The sequence below is a fragment of the Piliocolobus tephrosceles genome, chromosome 16 (assembly GCF_002776525.5).
Source record: "Piliocolobus tephrosceles isolate RC106 chromosome 16, ASM277652v3, whole genome shotgun sequence".
Lineage (NCBI taxonomy): Eukaryota > Metazoa > Chordata > Mammalia > Primates > Cercopithecidae > Piliocolobus > Piliocolobus tephrosceles.
This window is the reverse complement of record NC_045449.1, coordinates 55,354,476-55,374,105: the sequence shown is the minus strand read 5'-3', so window position 1 is coordinate 55,374,105 and position 19,630 is coordinate 55,354,476. Positions and strand designations below refer to the sequence as shown.

Sequence of the window (19,630 nt, the reverse complement as noted above, 5' to 3'; positions counted from 1 at the left end):
AAGTGTTTTTACCTTTCTCAACATTCCACAAGTTACTTCTTCCTTTCTTTGTTCCCCTCTACCTTTGCCTCTTTAACAAAGGTCTAAGTTACTAGCCAATCAGGACAAATACAGAATGTGAGGTCCCGTTCCAGCCAATGGAAAAGAGACACAGCAGTAGGGTAGACGCGTCAGGTTATAAATGACCCTGTCTTCTTTGTTCGGTGTACTCTTGTGGCAAAACTGCTGGCGAGTGTACCCTTTCTGCAGGAAGTAAAAATAGCCTTACTAAATAAATTAAATTTATGTTCAAGTGCTATTTATTTACGGCACTGGAGAACAAGCATTTCAAACAGGAGATTTAGAAGTCAGTTCATTCATGACTCCTTGTCTCCCCGTCACCACATCCCAGCCTAACCAATCTATCATTAAGGATTCATTCTAACTGCTGAATTATTTTCTGCCAGGTGCAGTGGCTCACACCTGTAATCCCAGCACTTTGGGAGGTCAAGGCAGGTGGATCACTTGAGGTCAGAAGTTTGAGACCAGCCTGGCCAACATGGTGAAACCCCCTTCTACTAAAAATGCGAAAATTAGCCATGTGTGGTGGCACACACCTGTAGTCCCAGCTATTCAGGAGGCTGAGACAGGAGAATCCTTGAACCCAAGAGGCAGAGGCTGCAGTGAGCCAAGGTCATGCCACTGTACTCCGGCCTGGGCAACAGAGTGAGACTCTGTGTCAAAAAGTAATACTAATAAAATAAAATAAAATTGAATTTGCAATAATCCAGCAAATAATCCTAGTTATATACCTAAAAGAAATGAAAACATATGTATAGATAAAAACATGTACACCAATGTGCTTAGCAGCATTATTCATAATAGCCAAAAAGTGGAAACAGTTCCAATGTCCATGAACTTACAAAATGAATAAGCAAACCGTAGTCTCTAGGCACAGAGGTGTGTGCCTGTAATCCTAGCTACTCTGGAGGCTGGAAGGCTGAGGCAGGAAGCCTCAGCCCAGGAGTTTGAGTACTGCAAGACCCTGTCTCCATGGGGGAAAAAAAAAAAAGTGGTATAACCATACAATGAAATGTTATTCAAATATAGTACTGATACATGCTAAGATATGCATAAATCTTGAAAACATTAGGCTAAATGACAGAAGCCACGCATTATATGATTACACTTAATAAGAAAACTCCATAAGAGACAAATCAACAGAGAATGAAAGTAGATTAGTGGCTGCCAGGGGATGAGCAGGAGGGAGGTGAAGAACAGCCTGGGCAACACAGTGAGACTCCGTCTCAAAAGGAAAAACAGAATTAGAATAATTAGTGTCAGTGTTAAGCTAGTGCTGAGATCACAGCCACTGTCAACAGGCACTCAAAGAGAAGGAAGAACAAGATGCGCAACAGGACTCAGGGAAGATCTCCCAGGAAGAGGGATTCCAGCCTGGCTAAGGAGCAGGAAGAGAAAAGGGCATCAGCCAGGATTTGCTCCTGGGTTACCCAGATTACGACTTACCCACCATGACTACCACTCTCTCACCCCCATGTCTCCACCATTACGGGTCTTTAGTCAAAGAGAAGACACGGGGTCTTGGGGACTGAGGAGAGGAGGACCTAACAGAAGAGACTAGAGCTCCTGGTCTTAACATGCCCAGTCCTTTTATATGCATGTTTCAATACAAACTTCCAAACACGCCCATGGGTGAGCACAATAGAAAAGCACGAACTGGCCGGGCACAGCAGCTCACACCTGTAATCCCAGCACTTTGGGAGGCCGAGGCAGGCGAATCACCCAAGGTCCGAAGTTCAAGACCAGCCTGACCAACATGGAGAAACCCCATCTCTACTAAAAATACAAAATTAGCCGGGCATGATGGCACATGCCTGTAATCCCAGCTACTCTGGAGGCTGAGGCAGGAGAATGGCATGAACCCGGGAGGCGGAGCTTGCAGTGAGCCGAGATCGTGCCACTGCACTCCAGCCTCCACCACAGGGTGAGACTCCGTCTCAAAAAAAAAAAAAAGCACGAACCGTATGCAAGACTATTTATTACTGCATAACTAGGACACACCTCTCGACTACTCACAAATCATGCTCAAATTTTCAAAACCCTTTTGGCTCTCATTTTAATTCTCATGTTAACCTCTTGAGGTACTGATACTTGAAAACAGATGTCATTAATTTCCCTTATAATCTTGACCTCCCTATTGTTACCGAAAGTACTACCATTCTTAGGGAGAAATAGGTGATGCATTCCTCTCTCTACACTCTATGTGTCAAGGCCTGAAGAACTCTAAAGTACCTCCTGGACTGCTCTTCCATTCAAAACTACAAAACCCACCAGCTATCTCGTCCTTGTCAATCCATCCTGCAGAACAGAAGCTATGCTAAACTTGGTGGCATCCCTCTGAAATCATACCCCACTCTTTCAAGATCTTCCGATCATCCCATACCCAAAATTAAAGATTTGAAATAGATTTGAGAGAGAGCTTCAGGCCACTGCCCCAGTAATTCTCTCAATTTGGGAGAAAGGGCTACACCAGTGGTTCAACAGCATCTCTGTGATTTGATGTGGTTCCGTTTCATGTTTGTGCATGGTGCTGCTGGGAATACACCATATCTCCTTGGGGTGTTCAGGAGTGAAAAAGGTCTGAGGATCACGATCTAGCCCAATCCTTATTCTACAGATGAGTGGGAAAGTACAGTTGCTATAGCCTGATCCTCTAGGTACTGCCCAACACAGCATACAAGGGAGCTTTGGTTTATTTCCTATTCACATACTCAGGCTCTTGTTAAACCAAATTATTTGAGACTGCCCACACTTACAACAAGTGCCTGCCACTCCCTCCCCCTTCGTCCTTCAATCTGCCTATCCTTACTCTCCACATGCCCACCCAGGAAGCCTATGCCCACACCAGTCCCCTTAAACAGGGTATATAATCTCGCCTTCCTTTAAATGCCCACTGCACTTTGTACCATGCCTGCAGCAATCAGAAATTATACTGAAAAGATATTAAGTTGACACTGGTGGGAATAATATTGTCAAACCAGTGACAAATTCTGTTTGAGGTAAATCTATGGTTCACTCATGGCATCTCTGCCACTGATCTCCACTGTCACAATTCTTAGAGGACATAAATCACTAACTCTTCCAGGATAACACCAGGGCTTTTGTTTTATGAAGTCATCAGAGGTTCCAAGTTTTAAAATTCCAGGTAAGTATTCTCAGAAGTCTCACACAAGACTGAGACTGAAACACAAGAACCATTCTGTTTTACATATAATTTCTTAAAATTAGCAAATGCTTAATTTCAAAGTGCTGTCAAAACTTTACCAAATGGCTATTGAAAACACTTCCTATACAATCCTTCTCATTGTACTGGCAATGTCATAAAACCTATAGGCTGAAGTAATTCTAAATTTAAAAAGTCAAAATAAATTAAAGCATTATTCAGCCATATGCCTTCAGCTTAAGCAAAACTAGATGATTACAATTTTATACTAAAAAGTTGCCATCCTTACATTTTTTTCCATATTTATCTTCAATAAATAAACCTTTCATGACTTTAGTAATATCAACTAATGTGTTTGCATTAAGTTATATTAGCTACAAAATACTGAGTTATTTCTTGTATTAGGAGTGAGTTATTTCTCATGTTAGGAATGTCACATGTCAGTAATTAAGCCAACACTGTAAACTATAAAAATTAATCAAATTACTCTAAATTACTAATAAAGTAAATTCCTCTTTCAGCCTTAGCAGTGCAACAGGATTCAAATTCATCAGTCATACTTTTTTATGTGTTATTCGGATATCTTAAACCAGTTCTAAAATTTTTTTCTTCCATCTACACATTTACCTGACAACCCTACACCCAGGAAGTACAGACTATAAAACCAATGAAACTAGTACTGAGCCTAAACAACTCACTGTCACGCGCTGTTACTCATTCAAGGCAAGTGGGCATGTTCTGAAAGTTTGGAACTCAAAATGTCACTCATATCCGCGGGGGCTGGAGGTCGAGGGGAGGGAACTTAAGAGGGCAGGTCAAAAGGTGCAGCAATCCACCATGGCACACGTATACCTATGCAACAAACCTGAACGTTCTGCGCATGTACCCCGTTTTGTTTTTAGAAGAAATAAGGGGAAAAAAAGTCACATCCATTTTACCATAATCTTAAGAAATAATGTGTTGCAAAAGGTAAAACATCCAAATTAACATCACAGCCAATAAACGAAAATGCCTGGCAAGCAATACGAAATAGCAACTCAAAAACAAAGTAAATCTTGTAATGAAAAACATGCACTGGGCCGGGCAAGGTGACTCATGCCTGTAATCCTAGCACTTTGGGAGGCCAAGGCGGGTGGATTGCCTGAGCTCGGGAGTTCGAGAACAGTCTGGACAACATGGTGAAACCCCGTCTCTACTAAAATACAAAAAATTAGCTGGGCGTCGTGGCGTGCACCTGTAGTCCCAACTACTTGGGAGGAGGCAGGAGAACTGCTTGAACCCAGGAAGCGGAGGTTGCAGTGAGCCGAGATCATGCGTGCCATTGCACTCCACCCTGGGCGACAGAGCGAGACTCTGTCTCAAAAAAATAAATAAATAAAAAATAAAAATAAAAATATTCAGTGATCAAATTGTCCATCAAAACCCAATTAGAAAAGAACAACAACAAAAAAAAAAACAATTAGGACAATTTTTAGTTCCCTAAATCCAAAATATTTAGGGGTTATGACACCCACTGTAGAATTATCAAAACTTCATCTATTACAAGTTCTCATCTACTAACAATAATTTATCCAACCAACTTTTGATGAGCACCGGCTATGCACGAAACACTGTTACAGGAGCTGCAGGGGGAACAGGCTCAATACTGTCTCTACAGAGTTAATCATTTCATATACAGATAGGATAAGCAGATACACAGTAGGCTCCAAGTGTCATTAAGAAAAACAAAACGTCAGGCCAGGTATGGTGGCTCACACCTGTAATCCCAGCACTTTGGGAGGCTGAGGCAGACAGATCACCTGAGGTCAGGAGTTCGAGACCAGCCTGACCAGCGTGGAGAAACCTCGTCTCTACTAAAAATGCCAAATTAGCCAGGCGTGGTGGTGCATGCCTGGAATCCCAGCTACTCGGGAGGCTGAGGCAGGAGAACTGCTTGAACTTGGGAGAGGCTGCAGTGAGCCGAGATCGTACCATTGCACTCCAGCTTGGGCACCAAGAGCAAAACTCCTCCTCAAAAAAAGAAAAACAAAATGTCACAAAAGTATCAAAAGTAAACACATTTTTGGCCGGGCGCGGTGGCTCAAGCCTGTAATCCCAGCACTTTGGGAGGCCGAGACGGGCGGATCACGAGGTCAGGAGATCGAGACCATCCTGGCTAACACGGTGAAACCCTGTCTCTACTAAAAAATACAAAAAAAAAAAACTAGCCGGGCGAGGTGGCGGGCGCCTGTAGTCCCAGCTACTTGGGAGGCTGAGGCAGGAGAATGGCTTAAACCCGGGAGGCGGAACTTGCAGTGAGCTGAGATCCGGCCACTGCACTCCAGCCTGGGCGACAGAGCCAGACTCCGTCTCAAAAAAAAAAAAAAAAGTAAACACATTTTTTTAAAGGACACCTAGCTATAAATTGTAATTTAAGTCAGCATATGCAGAGCCATCAATCCTAAATATTATTTGCTAGGCCTTTAAGGAGGACTTAAAATTAGCTGAACTGCCTTGCCAAAATGTCTCAGCTCTAACCAGAAAAAACTTCTTCCACGGGTGTATGCAATCCAGTCTCCATGTTTCAATTACCGGCTCTAGGTACAAAGACCAAAATGTGATTTCTTAAGGTAAAAATTGTTACTATAAAACACGTACTAGGCCTGGCGCGGTGGCTTACACCTGTAGTCTCAGCACTTTGGGAGGCCCAGGTGGGCGGATCATAAGGTCAAGAGTTCGAGACCAGCCTGGCCAACATGGTGAAACCCCATCTCTACTAAAAATACAAACATTAGCCAGGTGTGCTGGTGGTCACCTATAATCCCAGCTGCTTGGGAGGCTGAGGCAGGAGACTCGCTTGAGCCCAGGAGGTGGAGGTTGCGGTGAGCCAAGATTGCGCCATTGCACTCCAGCCTAGGTGACAGAGCAAGACTCCGCCTCAAAAAAAAAAAATGTACTAAAATTAAGTTGGCAAGAATTTACATGTACTCTTTTCTACTTTTCTGTGAGACATAAATACCTGACACTTGATTCATCCCTTCATTCTTCAGCCAGTCTCCCAGGACAAGTCTGGCAACGATTCTGACCATTGGGCAAAAGTAATTACCTTTTTCAGTTTATGTTAGGACAGCCTACATGGGTTTACATTTGGCTTAATATAATACTACCCTACTTCTTCAGTAAGTATTTAAGCATTTATAAAAAAAACAGAAAGTTTCAATTTAACCACTTCTACTACCCTAGCCTCTCTGAGAAAGACATGACACACCTCACTTCAAGGAAAAAAGGGTCCTTTTTCCTCACAAATATTTCCTCATAAACTTTATATTTTAAATGCTTTTAAAACCAGATTCTACGCCGGGTACGGTGGCTCACGCCTGTAATCCCAGCACTTTGGGAGGCCGAGGCGGCTGGATCACCTGAGGTCAGGAGTTTGAGACCACCTTGACCAACATGGAGAAACCCCGTTTCTACGAAAAAAATACAAAAAATTAGCCGGGCGTGGTGACGGTCGCCTGTAGTCCCAGCTACTCGAGAGGCTGAGGCAGGAGAACAGGGTGAACCCAGGAGGAGGAGCTTGCAGTAAGCCGAGATCCTGCCACTGCACTCCCGCCTGGGCGCCAGTGCGAGACTCCACTCCGAGACTCCGTGTCAAAAAAAAAGAAAAGAAAAACAGATTCTAATTTAATTAATCTAGATTTGCAAAATTATAAAGGAAAAGTCTTGCTGGTTGTTGCTTCGGTTATGTTAATTTCACAATTTAGTACATTGCAACTACATATTTAATACAAAGCAGCCTTTGCGGGGTGCGGGGTGGGGGGTGTTTAACAAAATGTATCTCAGTACCAGCCTAGAGAAACTTTTCTGTGTGAAAACAGAAGAGGGGTTACCAAGGAGAAATTCATTGCGGATTTCGGGAGGGCTTTTTCCTCAGAAAGAGAGTGAAAAGAAAAAGTCGTTGTGTAAGAAATCTGATACTGACGCTGTGTGACTCAGAAGTTGGTCCAAAAGTTCATCTTCAGCAATTATGTCTAGATGATCAACTACATATCTTCTACAACAGGTGACACGAAACCGCATTTCCCAAGCAAGGCAAAGCGATCAAATGAGTTAAGACGCGCGTTCCTGCGGTCTTGTACTTTTTTTTTTTTTTTTTTTGTGAGACGGAGTCTCGCTCTGTCGCCCAAGCTGGAGTGCAGTGGCCGGATCTCAGCTCACTGCAAGCTCCGCCTCCCGGGTTCACGCCATTCTCCTGCCTCAGTCTCCCGAGTAGCTGGGACTACAGGCGCCTGCCACCTCGCCCGGCTAGTTTTTTGTATTTGTTTAGTAGAGACGGGGTTTCACTGTGTTAGCCAGGATGGTCTCGATCTCCTGACCTCGTGATCCGCCCGCCTCGGCCTCCCAAAGTGCTGGGATTACAGGCTTGAGCCACCGCGCCCGGCCTGTACTTTTATTTTTGATTTAACCAAAACAGTTTTGAATCGGATGAATTACCAAATTTGGTTGGGTCTTGTTTGGCTTTCTGCTTTGCCTTTTAATCAGCCATTTACCAGCAACTGTTGCACGGGCCCATTAGCACTCGAAGAATAAAAACAAACACACAGGACCAGATAAGGTTCCCCTACTAACCCAAATGATCCGTTTCCTTAACAATTTTAAAACCACAGCTAGGGGTGTGAAAACAGGCTTGTTTTTGTGTGTGTTTGTGTGCCACAATCTGTCCAAATCCTTAATTCCCTTTTAAGGAACAGATATATAATAAAAATCCGAAAGGAACCACATTAGAAATGCAAAGAGGTTTGCAAAACAAGAGGCTTCTTTCATTCCAGAAAACCACACCAAAACAAGGGGAGAAAAATGAAAGCAATGGATATGCGTTTGCCAAAGTTTCAATCTTGCCTGGTGGAGACACTGCACCGGCACAAAGTCTAAGGAGGAAAAAGAGGGGGCTGGCGGCGGAAGTGGGGAGAGAGCAAGCGAGTGTGGCCTGCAAACTGCAACAATTTTGAACAACGCGCCTCTTTCCTCTTATAAATCTAGTTTTTTTGCCACTTGATGTGCCCTCGCATTACCCCTCTGGGGGTCGGCGGAGTTGGGGGGAGATCGGAGCAGGATGCACAGCACAGGAGTGAGCAAGCGGGGAGGGTAGAGGAGGTGAGGAAGGAGTCTGCAGCAACTGGGCGGGTGGGTACCTGGAGTGCTGCCGTAGGTTCTATGGCTCCGGAAGCTGCTTTCCGTGGAGTAACTGGCGTCCTTGTGGTTGTCTTCCAGCTCCTCCGTATAATCGGTCATCGTCGTCCTCTTCCATCTCCTCCTCCTAGTTGTCCTCAGACTCCTGGGTCTCCTCGGCGTCGCTGTCCTCCTTTTCCTCCTCCTCGCTCTCTTGGTCATCCTAAACGACTTTGTTGACCGCCCTCCGGGCCGCGGTGGTCCGGGCCAGGTGGCTGCCCCCGCCTCCTCGCCAGCCGCGGGCGCTGGTGCTGGGCGGGGCCGGCGGCGGCGGCTTCCTTTGGCTACTGCAGCCCACCCTGGGCGAGATCAGCCGCATCTTGGGCGCCACTTCAGCCTGGCGGCGACCCACCTGTCCCGGCTGCTACCGCGTTGCCGCGAGCGGAGCCGCCGGATGGGTCCGGACGTGGGCGGCGGCGGCGACGGGCCGGGGCTCAGCGCTCCGCAGCGGGAGCCGCGGGCTCCTTAATCAGCCTGCCCCGCAGTCCCCTCACGTTGGAAGGGAAAGCGGACCGGGAGGGCCCGGCGCAGTGGGGACAGTGGGGAGCGCCAGGGCCCGATGGGGGAGCCCAAGGGGCGGGCAGGAGGGTCCCGACCGGTGGAAGTGGTTGGAGGGAGAAGGCTCAATCCGAACGGCTGGGGCCCCAGTCCAGATAGCCTTCAACCGCCATGCTGCTTCTTTCGTCTACCGGAGCACGGTCACGTGAGCTTCGCCGCCGACGAGCCTGGGTCGTGGCGAGGTGGCGCGGCGGCCGCTAGGGGGAGCACGGAAGCATTGAGTCCGTGGCTGAGAGCCCGCGGCGCCTGGGTTCGGCGCAGCGCGGCGCAGCGCTCGGTGCAGCTGGACTCCGGGCGCACTGACGCGGCTTAGAGAGACGTGCAGCTCACGAAATGCCCGGCGTCTAAGGCCTTCGGAGACCACAGTCTCCGCGGACCCCTGGCTGGAGCCCAAAGCCGGCCGGACCTCCTCCCCGCGTCTCCCCTTCCGCGGCTCGGAGAGGAAGGCAGGAGAACCCCCAGATATCATTCCCCTCCCGCCCCCTAGGGAAACTGAGGCTGAAAGAGCCAGCGAGAGAAAGGAAGAAAAACGTCGCGGAGGGGGTCGGCCCGAGCGACCTAAGGGACCGGGCAGCGCCAGCGACGGAGGGAAATTAGTCGGGTTTTTCTCATGGTCAGCCTAGGTTTTTACATTTTAGGGAGGAAGACCACAGAGGTGAAGTGCAGTTCTCATCTTCTTATCAAGAGTGCATGCTGTCCTCGTGACTTATCACTGATGATGTTAACCTTGGTCCCCTGGGTGAGGCGGTGTTTGTCAGGTTTCCCCACATCCTCCCCCATCTCCTCAAACCCCCAATACTGTAAGTCACTGTAAACAGCCACACTTGGTGGGTGGGGAGTTATGTTCTACCTTCTTGAAGGGGCAATATCTACATCAATTATTTGGAATTTTTCTGTACAGGAGATTTGTTTATTCGTTTATTTTTTCAGACATTTATTTCTATGAGTATAGATTCATGGATATCTATTTTATACTTACTGGGTTATAATTGGATATTTATTAGGTTATAATACAATGTTACCTTATTTTATTACTCAACTCTGCTTTTCTTTTCTTTTTCTTTTTTTTTTTTTTTTTTTTTTTTGAGACGGAGTCTTGCTCTGTCACCGAGGCTGGAGTATAGTGGCACCATCTTGGCTCACCGCAACCTCTGCCTTCTGGGTTCAAGTGATTCTTCTGCCTCAGCCTCCTGAGTAACTGGGACTGCAGGTATCAGTTACCACACCCAGCTAATTTTTGTATTTTTAGTAGAGACAGCGTGTCACCACATTGGCCAGGCTGGTCTCAAACTCCTAAACTTTGTGATCCGCCCACCTTGGCCTCCCAAAGTGCTGGGATTACAGGAGTGAGCCACCACACTCGGTCTTCTTTTTATTTTTTTAAGTTATAAATACTATATATCTTAAAAGTTTAAATAGTATAAAAGGGTATGCTGTGAAAAATGAATCTCTCTCCTTCATAAGCTCCAATCTGACCTTCCTTTCTCCAGAGGCAATCATTATTGCTATATTTTTTTTATCCTGCCAGATGTATTCTGTGCATGTTTAATAAATACCACCTGTGTTTTCGTTTCCCTTTTTTTTTTTTTTTTTGAGGCAGAGTCCCACTCTGTTGCCCAGGCTGGAGTGCAGTAGTGCGATCTGGGCTCACCACAAGCTCTGCCTCCCAAGTTCACGCCATTCTCCTGCCTCAGCCTCCCCAGTAGCTGGGACTACAGGCATCCACCACCACGCCCAGCTACTTTTTTGTATTTTTAGTAGAGACAGGGTTTCACCGTGTTAGCCAGGATGGTCTCGATCTCCTGACCTCGTGATCTGCCCACCTCGGCCTCCCAAAGTGCTGGGATTACAGGCGTGAGCCACCGAGCGCAGCCCCTGTGTTTTCTAATATAGCCGTCCCCCAGTATTCTCAGGGATTGCTTCCAGAGCCCTCTGCAGATAGCAAAATACGTGGATGCCCAAGTCCTGCAGTCGGCCCTGTGGAACCTGCTGATATGAAAAGGTGACATTCCATATCCAAGGATTCTGCATCCTGAGAATACTGTATTTTCAATTTGAGATTGGCTGAATCCAAGAATGCAGAACCTTTGGCCACGGAGGGCCAACTGTAGTGCCTTTTTTAAGTTTTAACTTAGATAAAATTGTTAGGTAAGATTCTGCAAGTACACTTTCAAGTGCCTGGTTCTGAGTTCTGCTCTTCTGCATACATTATCTGCTGTACGTATAATCCTATTAATTTTCCCCATTCTCCATTTACTTAAATATAGACTGTTTGTTTAATAAAGATACCCAGATAGCCGTATCCAAGCTGGTTCTCACATGTTCTACATCAATATTCCTGTGATTTCATGCATATTTTTGAAGAATGATAGGCTCTCATATATAAATACTGTTGGGCACAAATATACTTTTTCTTCAGAAAAAAGCATTCTTAGTTATCATGAATTATATTTATTCATATCTGTTAGAAGTATTCCTCTTTTAGATCTGTTTAGAAAAATGTGTAATTTTTTTTTTTTTTTTTTTTTTTTTTTTGAGACGGAGTCTCGCTCTGTGGCCCAGGCTGGAGTGCAGTGGCCGGATCTCAGCTCACTGCAAGCTCCGCCTCCCGGGTTTACGCCATTCTCCTGCCTCAGCCTCCCGAGGAGCTGGGACTACAGGCGCCCACCACCTCGCCCGGCTAGTTTTTCGTATTTTTTAGTAGAGATGGGGTTTCACCATGTTAGCCAGGATGGTCTTGATCTCCCAATCTCGTGATCCGCCCATCTCGGCCTTCCAAAGTGCTGGGATTACAGGCTTGAGCCACCGCGCCCGGCCGAAAAATGTGTAATTTTTTTATTAGAAAAGTTTCAGTGTTCAGAAGTCTCTGGGGGATCAGTAATTGCAGTAACACAATCTCCGTCTTACTCTCCCCTCCATATAGATCAAATCATAGGATATTTTATTAATTTCAGCCAGCTTACTTCCCCCCTTAATTTCCTTTTATGAATTGTGGCGTTAAAATAGATAAATCCCTTTTTGCTCTACTGTGTTTTAGTACAATAACAGAACAATCTTCAGACCCCTAAAAGGCAAAGTGAGATATGATTTTTTATAAAGTATGTTGAATTAGAAATATTTCCCAGAATAAAAAATAAAAATAAAAAAAAACAAAAAGAAAAAAGATACTTTCCAGGGTGAGCTTGTCTGTGTATAAAATTATATATACAGTGTAATCCTAATTAAAGAAAGAACAAAATCAAAACAGGAATGAATAATCAAAAGTGTTAAGTGGTCTGAAAAATGTTCATATAAGGCGATTGGTAAATGTCATTATGAATTATCATGTGATAGAACACTACGTATCGCAGAATTAAGTAAAGTACCATGCAAAAACTGTGCCTGGGTCATTGGGATACTTAAATTCTTTTCCTCTAAATAACCAACTGGATCAGCTTTTATCATTAACAAATGACCAGTCAGCATAGTAGAATTGTAGTTGGTTTCCTTTTCCTATTTTTTGCATTTTCTACAATGAGCATGTTCTATTTCAGCATAATTCAGCATGTAATGTACTTTTAAAAAGTAGTTAAACCTTTTGTAGTAATCGAGAACAACAAAGCACATTAAGCTTTAGACCACAATATGTTCTTAGAAAGTTAGATGACTAAAATGTGTGTGTTGTGAGATTGCCTTGCAACCTGCAGTTATCCTCTTAGTATTACACGGAGTACATGGAAGTAAGATGAGTTGCACTTTGGATTTAATGGTGAGATCTGGACCCCAAAAATGACATAAATATGTTTTTCTTTTTTTCCTTTTTTTTTTTTTTTTTTTTTTTGTTAAGGCACAACATCAACGTGGTACTAGAAGAGGAGGGATTCACAAGAATTGAAAATTGATGGGGAAGAGAAGGGGTAAGTAACATTTTTGAGTGTCTGCTGTGGGCCAGGTGCTCAACGAGGTATTTTACAATTCTTTAATCCCCTCAGCATCTTTTTAAGGAGTGTATTGTCAGTGAATCGAACATTCAGATAGAAGAATCCCCCATTAAAACACCAGTCCCCCACCGTTACCTTTATTTGTTCTCTCTGGTAACCAAAATCTTGGCTATGATAGTCAGTTTAGGACCACCCAGTCCAGGTAAATACCCAAAATAATATCTAATAGTGTTCTGTAACTTGGAGTTTTATGAAGTGAAAACAATGGAAACTACTGGGGTTCTGATAACAGCCAAGAATAATTTGCAGCATGATAATAAGAATTTCAGAATCATAGCCTTTCCTGATGACTTTGACTTGATATTAACCTCAAACAAAATACTTCATTTCTAATGTATAGCTCTCTGGTTTTTATATACATGCATGTCTACTTTAGGAGAGTTTAATTCTATTTTTGATAGTTAAATTTTTCTTCTCCATTTTTCCTCAATATTTTATGAAAAATTTCAAATGTACAGAAAGGTTGAAAGAATTATACAGTTACCAGCCTGACCAACATCGTGAAACCCCATCTCTACTAAAAATAGAAAAATTAGCCAGGGCTGGTAGCACAGGCCTGTAATCCCAGCTACTCGGGAGGCTGAGGCAGGAGAATTGCTTGAACCTGGGAGGCAGAGGTTGCAGTGAGCCCAGATCGCACCACTACACTCCAGCCTGGGCGACAGAGCAAGAGTTTGTCTCAAAAGAGAAAAAAAGAATGAATTATACAGTAAGTACTCATATACTCATATATTCATTATCTAGATCTGTACTTTACTATATATTTGTAGCTAAATATACAGCTCACTATATTTGCTTTATCCTATGCCTAGATGGTAATTAAGTTTTATAATGGTTTACTTTGCTTATTTGAAGGAAGTTTATTTTTAGAAGAAATTTTTCTAAGTAGAGATGGTTTCTAAAACCTGATAGGTTAATTCTTTGTTTAGTTTTGAAATATTCATGCAAAGTGTAGAATATACATGTTTATAAAATATGCACATTTAGTATAGATCAGAGACAACATAATTTTCTTTCATCCTTTAATGTTTTTCTCTCTGCTAAACACTTTAGATCTATTTTTCTTGTTTTTTGTTGTTGTTTGTTTTGTTTTTGTTTTTTTGAACAGAGTCTCACGCTGTCACCTACACTAGAGTGCAGTGGCATGATTTCAGCTCACTCCAGCCTCCGCCTCCCAGGTTCAAGCAATTCTCATGTCTCAGCCTTCCAAGTAGCTGGGATTATAGGCATGCACCACCACGCCCAGCTAATTTTTGTATTTTTGGTGGAGATGGAGTTTCACCACATTGGCCAGGCTGGTCTCAAACTTCTAGCCTCAAGTGATTCACCTGCCTCAGCCTCGTGAAGTACTGGGATTACAGGTGTCAACCATTGCACCCAGGTCCTATTTTTGTTCTGTTTTTCCTTATGGCTATGATTGCCATAGTTTTTTGGACCTAAAACCAGTATGAATGTGTGTATGTATAAGTGTATATGTGTGTATAAATACACACATATATACAAGAGTGTTTAGCAAGATAGAATATTTGAAATTAGAATCTTCATAGAAAATCAGAGGACTATGGTCATCCAACCTGTGCTTTTCAACCAATTTAAATGGTCTACACTTAGTAGGTAATTAAAAAAATTTCTTTTGGTTTGATTTTCATTAAATGGCGCTGGGAAAATAGGGAGGATATACAATGATTTGGTTAAGAAAGCTATAGGATGTAGCAGTACTTGAAAGACAGCCAGGCGTGGTGGCTCACAAATGTAATTCTAGCACCTTGAGATGGTTGGATCACTTGAGGTCAGAAGTTTGAGACCAGCCTGGCCAACATGGTGAAACCCCGTCTCTACTAAAAATACAAAGATTAGCCGAGTATGATGGTGCACACCTATAGTCCCCGCCACTTGGGAGGCCGAGGTGGGAGACTCACTTGAACCTGGGAGGTGGAGGTTGCAGTGAGTCAAGATTGCGCCATTGCACTCCAGCCTGGGCAACAGAGCAAGACTCAAAAAAATAAAAAAAAAAAAGAAAGAGGAAATCTGTGCCTCTAAGAAAAACAGATAATCGGTAAGTACATTTCTTTTTCCAAATAAAATGTTCTTTAAAATATAGTAATTAAGGACTGGGCACTGCTCACACTTGTAATCCCAGTGCTTTGGTAGGCCAAGGCAGGGGGATCGCTTGAGGCTGAGAGTTCAAGACCAGCCTGGGCAACATAGTGAGACTCCATCTCTGTTTTTTTTTTTTTTTTTTGAGATGGAGTCTCGCTGTGTCGCCCAGGCTGGAGTGCAGTGGTGCGATCTTGGCTCACTGCAAGCTCCGCCTCCCGGGTTCACGCCATTCTCCCACCTCAGCCTCCAAGTAGCTGGGACTACAGGCGCCCGCCACCACACCCGGCTAGTTTTTTGTATTTTTAGTAGAGACGGGGTTTCACCATGTTAGCCAGGATGGTCTTGATCTCCTGACCTCGTGATCCACCTGCCTCGGCCTCCCAAAGTGCTGGGATTACAGGCTTGAGCCACTGCGCCCGGCCTCCATCTCTGTTTTTTAGAAGATTAAAAAATTAGCTAGGCAGCTGGGCACAGTGGCTCACACCTGTAATCCCAGCACTTTGGGAGGCTGAGGCGGGCAGATCATGAGGTCAAGAGATGGAGACCATCCTGGTCAACATGGTGAAACCCCATCTCTACTAAAAATGCAAAAAAATTAGCCGGGCATGGTGGCATACACCTGTAATCCCAGCTACTTGGGAGGCTGAGGCAGGAGAATCACTTGAACCTGGGAGGCAGAGGTTGCAGTGAACCAAGATCACACCGCTGCACTTCAGCCTGGGCAACAGAGCAAGAGTCTGTCTTAAAAAAAAAAAAAAAAAAATTAGCCAGGCGTGGTGACGCATACCTATAGTTCCATCTACTCGGGAAGCTGAGGTGGGAGGATCACTTGAGTCTAGGAGGTCAAGATTACAGTGAACTATGATCATGCCAGTGTATTCCTGGGCAAGAGTGAGGCTCTGTCTCTAATAAAGTAAAAAATAAAGTTTTTCAAAAGGAAACACAAACCCCAAAATCCAAAGAGGAGTACTGTGGACATACATGGTATTAAAAGTGTTTCTTCTGGCCTGGTGCGGTGGCTCTCGCCTGTAATCCCAACACTTTTGGAGGCAGAGGCGGGCAGATCACCTGAGGTCAAGAGTTTGAGACCAGCCTGGCCAACGTGGTGAAACCCCATCTCAGAAATTAGCCGGGTGTGATGGCAGGCACCTGTAATCCCAGCTACTTGGGAGGCTGAGACAGAAGAATCGTTTGAACCTGAGAGGCAGAGGTTGCAGTGAGCCAGGATTGCACCATTGCACTCCAGCCTGGGCAACAAGAGCAAAACTCCATCTCAAGAAAAAAAAAAAAAAAGTGTTTTTTCTTATTCACAAATATTGTACTCTAGTTAGTAAATTTATTTTTATGAGGAAACAGTTTAGCAATTCCGAAACTATTTTACTATGTACTAGGAATGGAATGAACAAATAACTAGATACATTATAGATAATGTGAGCCAGATTTCTCACTGTCAGAGAAGTTACAAATAAGCAAGTGGGCAATGGTAAATGAACCTACACAGACACATAGGCTTTCACTCATGCACATATGTGCCCGCACAGATAAATACAGAAATAATATAGATGTGTATATTTATCACTACATTTCTTAGCTCTGTTGGCCAAAAGACCCTAGAAAGCAATACTCCAGTTGTAACAAGCACACCAAGCACCTAGATTGTGACTTCTAACATCATTCTCCAATTTGTTCTTCAAAAAAGAACAAAGGCTCCTTGGAGAGATGGTGGATTCTAGGACCTGGGCAGGGAAAATATAAGGTGAGCCTGGAGCATCTTTTAGTACTGGAAAGTACGAAAACGCTGAATGGATGAATGAATGAATGAATATGTGTCAAAAGGACACTGGACTGGGAAAAAGTCCGCAGTGGCCAAAGCTGAAACAATTTGTGCAACAGAATTAAAAGTGATAGGATTGCATGATAACCCAAAGAATATAATTAATATCCATGAGTCCACTGCACCACAGAGCGAGACTCCATCTCAAAACAAAAAACTGTAGCTTCAGAGATTCACTTAAATTATCATTTATAGGCCAGAAGAGTTGTGGCTCATAGTCTGTAATCCCAGCATTCTAACAGGCTGAGGCGGGCACATAATTTGAGGCCGGGATTTTGAGACCAGCCTGGGCAACATGGCAAAACCCTGTTTCTACAGAAAGGAATTTGCTGGGTGTTGTGATGCACACCTGTAGTCTCAGCTACTTGGCAAGGCTGAGGCCAGGAACTGCTTGAGCCCGGGAGGTCGACCCTGCAGTGAGTCATGATAGCACCACTCTACTCTAGCCTGGGCGAGCAAGTGAGGCCCTATCTCCAAAAAAAAGTTTTGTTTTGTTTTAAGACAGGGTCTCACTTTGTCATCTACATTGGAGCACAGTGGTGCTGTCACAGCTCACTGACGTCTTCACCTCTCAGGCTTAAAGGAGCCTCCCACCTCAGCCTTCCAAGTAGTTGGCACTACAGGCATGTGCCACCATACCTGGCTAATTTTCGTATTTTTGGTAGAGATGGGGTTTCACCATGTTGGCCAGGCTGGTCTTGAGCTCCTGGACTCAAGTGATCTTCTGGCCTCGGCCTCCGAAAGTGCTGGGATTACAGGTGTGAGCCACTGTGCTGGACGAATTTTTTTAAAGAAGGAAAAATAAAATTAATTCAGCCCTTCATTAGAAAAATTAAAAACTCTTTAAAGGAAACATAGGCTAAGTTATTTTTCTGAGAGACTACACAATTTAGGAAGAAAAATAATTACGATGAAATGTTTTGGAATATTTTTGGTATTTTAAATTATTGTAGAAATTTATAAATGTGTCAGATTTTGGCTGGGCACAGTGGCTCACACCTGTAATCCAAGCACTTTGGGAGGCCAAGGTGAGCAGACCACCTGAGGTCAGAAGTTTGAGACCAGACTAACCAACATGGTGAAACCCTATCTCTAAAAGATTTTAAAAAATTTTTCAAGTCAGATTTTAAGAAATATTCTTATGGCTGGGTGCAAGTGGCTCATAACCGTCATCCCAGCACTTTGGGAGGCAAAGGCAGGGCAGATCACTTGAGCTCAGGAGGTAAGTTACCGGGACAACACAGCAAGACTCCATCTCTACCCAAAAAAAAGAAAAATTAGCTGGGCATGGTGGTGAGCACCTGTAGTACTTGAAGGGGTTGAGGAAGGAGGATCACTTGGCCCTGGCAGGTCAAGGCTACAGCAAGCCGTGTTTATATCACTGTAGTCCAGGCAGGGTGACAAAGTGAGACTCTATCTCCAAATAAGAAAGAAATACTCTTGGTCATAGCTATGATTTCTTTACACCAAGTTTGTTTGTGGATGCCGATCACAGTGGGTTTGTCCCTAGGGTAATATAGTTTGCTTTGATCATTCCCAAGTGTAAGTTGTACTACTGGATAACAGAAGAGATGAGCTTAAAATGTATGGCAAAATGCATACTGAGAAAATAGTATGTTGGCCGGACACACAGACTCAGGCTTGTAATCCCAGCACTTTGGGAGGCCGAGGTGGGTCACCTGAGGTCAGGAGTTCAAGGCCAGCCTGGCCAACATGCAGAAACCCTGTCTCTACCAAAAATACAAAAATTAACTGAGCTTGATGGCATTTGCCTGTGGTCCTAGGTACTTGGGAGGCTGAGATGGGAGGATCACATGAGCCTGGGAGGTGCGGGGTACACTGAGCCAAGGTTGTGCCACTGCACTTTAACCTGGGTGACAGAGTGAGACCAGTCTCAAAAAGAAAAAAAAAAGAGAGAATAAAAACAGGATGCAGTAAAGAAGACCAAAACCAAGATGGTGACAAAAGTGACCTCTGGTCATCCTTACTGCTCATTAAAACTTTTTTAAAAAAAATATTTAAAGAGCCCGGGTGCTGTGGCTCAAGCCTGTAATCCCAGGACTTTGGGAGGCCAAGGCGGGTGGATCGCCTGAAGTCAGGAGTTCGAGACCAGCCTGGCCAACATAGTGAAACTCCGTCTCTACTAAAAATACAAAAAATCAGCTGAGCATGGTGGCGGGTGCCTGCAATCCCAGCTACTTGGAAGCCTGAGGCAGGAGAATCGCTTGAACCTGGGCAGCAGAAGTTAGAGTGAGCCAAGATTGTGCCACTGCACTCCAGCCGGGCAACAAGAGCAAAACTCTGTCTCAAAAAAAAAAAAAAAAAGAGAGAGAGAGAGAAGAGGATGGGCACGGTGGCTCACACCTGTAATCCCAGCACTTTGGGAGGCTGAGGTGGGCGGATCACCTGAGGTCGGGAGTTTGAGACCAGCCTAGCCAACATGGCGAAACCCCGTTTCTACTAAAAATACAAAAAATTAGCCAGGTGTGGTGGCAGGCACCTGTAATCCCAGCTACTCAGGAGGCTGAGGCAGGAGAATTGATTGAACCCAGGAGGTGGAGGTTGCAGTGAGCCGAGATTGCGCCATTGCACTCCAGCCTGGACAACAAGAGTGAATCTCCATCTATACATATCAAAAGAAATTATCTTTTCAGGACCGGCGTGGTGGCTCATGCCTGTAATCTCAGCACTTGGGGAAGCCGAGGCGGGCAGATCATGAGGTCAGGA

The 19,630-nt window shown here is 44.4% G+C and overlaps 1 long non-coding RNA gene across 1 annotated transcript; it reads left to right on the top strand.

Annotated features, from left to right (window-relative positions):
* The first annotated feature begins 7,662 nt into the window (after positions 1–7,662).
* Positions 7,663–13,529, top strand: LOC111529282. The gene is made up of 3 exons (XR_002727372.2): positions 7,663–8,356; positions 12,816–12,885; positions 13,428–13,529. It is a non-coding gene; the product is annotated as an uncharacterized LOC111529282 (long non-coding RNA).
* Positions 13,530–19,630: the final 6,101 nt, after the last annotated feature.